This window comes from Macrobrachium rosenbergii, chromosome 3, assembly GCF_040412425.1.
Source record: "Macrobrachium rosenbergii isolate ZJJX-2024 chromosome 3, ASM4041242v1, whole genome shotgun sequence".
In the NCBI taxonomy this organism is placed as follows: Eukaryota; Metazoa; Arthropoda; class Malacostraca; order Decapoda; family Palaemonidae; genus Macrobrachium; species Macrobrachium rosenbergii.
Window position 1 is genome coordinate 45,578,977 of NC_089743.1, and position 2,500 is coordinate 45,581,476.

Sequence of the window (2,500 nt, forward strand, 5' to 3'; positions counted from 1 at the left end):
AAAAACTACTAAGGTTAGAGCGCTGCAATTTGGTATGTTTGATGATTGGAGGGTGGATGATCAACATAGCAATTTGCAGCCCTCTAGCCTCAGTAATTTTTAAGATCTGAGGGCGGACAGAAAAATGCGGACAGAAAAAAGTGCGGACAGAATAAAGTGCGGTCGGACAGACAACGCCGGCACAATAGTTTTCTTTTGCAGAAAACTAAAAAGGACAACTAGAGAGATTCATAAAGAAAATTCAATCCCTAATTACCTGATCTACACCTGTTAAACCTAGACACAATGTCTCATCCGCCAGACGTCAACTTTCCTCACAATTCCTGATCTATTCACCTCTGCATTTATTAAGAAATCCTGAAAACTATCCCAGGTCCATCAGTTAAAACTGACTACTAATATGCAGGTGGACAGTACATTACTATCCTTAGTATTGCAGAGAATCTCCAGGTAATTGGACGCATAGTACACTATTAAGAACCATTTTCTGAAATGACATACTTTATTACTGGCAAAGGAGTTTCCCTTCTTTTAGGGTGGGCCACTTTAATCATTTTAATCATTAAACAAAAGCATTAAGACCATTTTAATTCGTGGGTTACCATTTAAAGAATTATACCCAAGTAACCAACATTACTACTGTAATAAGCACCAAGGGAGGAATAAGATACAGAAACATACAAACATTCAGCAAGACGTTTTCCATCAGAGTACGTGACTCGCGTAACAGCATTCCCCTTGTGAGCATATTGCATGCATGCATGCAAGCAAGCAAGAGCGATGGGCGCACTTGACCACTTCCTTTCCCAAATGCATGAAAGGTCGCCGCCCGCCCGTCTTGGGATGACTTACTTTTCAAAGACTCAGCGGTACCGACTTACCCCACGAAAGTGGTCTGCATTACCAAGTTTCGAGAGCGTGGTCACTTTCAATACTGCTGCCTAAGAAGTTATATTATAGTTTTGGCATTGTGTGTGTGTGTGTGTGTGTGTGAGTTCATCTTCACCACTCCATACATTATAACACACGTGTCAGCTTTTACTTAAATGGTTGGGGAAAGTGGGAGTACAGTGTAAAGTGGGGTGAATAATAGATAAAAATAGGCAAAGGGATTTATATATACATATATATACTGTATATATGTATTTATATATCCCTTTGCCTATTTATTATTATTATTATTATTATTATTATTATTATTATTATTATTATTTTTATTATTATTATTATTACTATTATTATTATTATTATCTTTTATTATTATATATATTTTATTTTATCAATTATATATATACATATATATATATATATATATATATATATATATATATATATATATATATATATATATATATATATATATATATATATTCCTAATACCTTCATAAATATACATGAAGGTGTTAAGAATAAAAGGTTGGGAGAGATCTGGACATACAAATGATAAACTGGTTCATTTTTACCTGCAGCTCTAAAAAAATACAACCCAAATAACTATTTGAAATCCGACAAATTAACAGAAACTACAGTAAAAGAAAAAAAAAATAATAATAATAATAATAATAATAATAATAATAATAATAATAATAATAATAATGGAGAAACAAATCTACAGTTATGTATAGGTACATACTGTATATTTAGGGGGACTGAAAAGAGGAATCGAACAGATTCCCGAAAGCTCTCTGTATAGATTTATCTTTAAATATGTGTACCCATACATAGGAGTAACTGTGGTTTGTTTCCCTATTTGAAGACACGCGCTGCTGTGAGTACTTTTTAATAATAATAATAATAATAATAATAATAATAATAATAATAATAATAATAATAATAATAATAATGTGAAAGGAGTAGACACCTCTTTTAAGCATGTTCTGTTCAAAAGAATGGCAGCATCAGTGGAATTGATTTTATACAAGTATTTTCAATTCTTCCTGCTGTTCTCTTTTCTTCAAGGCTGAAGGGAAAGAGAATGGTGAAAAAACTGAAAAGACCTTATTTAAAATCAATTCCACTGATTCTCGCATTCTTTTTAACAGATAATAATAATAATAATAATAATAATAATAATAATAATAATAATAATAATAATAATAATAATAATAATAATAATAATAATGAAACAAGGCGACCTTGTAACGAGGCTATAATATCGAGAATTAAAAGCCACAAGAGTGTTAAACCAAAAATTATTTATTTATACATAAATAATTTTAACACTACTGTGGCTTTTAATTCTCAATAATAATAATAATAATAATAATAATAATAATAATAATAATAATAATAATAATAATAATAATAATAATAATAATAATAATAATATTAGGAAAAATCCAAATAGATCTGTTTAATGTAGCACGTCCCCTAATTCCCGAGTCTGTAACAAAAAAATAAATAAAAAAACCTTTTTCGTTTCCAACATCATCGAGGAATGATGAAAACTGCAAACATTCATCAACAATGGATTGGGTTTGATGAATGCAATGGAGCCGCT

At 30.2% G+C, this 2,500-nt stretch overlaps 1 protein-coding gene across 11 annotated transcripts in view; it reads right to left on the reverse strand.

Moving 5' to 3' along the window:
- The window catches only part of LOC136854990 (FYVE, RhoGEF and PH domain-containing protein 4-like), a 635,655-nt gene that overhangs the window by 170,885 nt on the left and 462,270 nt on the right, over positions 1-2,500 (reverse strand). The gene's annotated exons all lie outside the window — the stretch shown is intronic.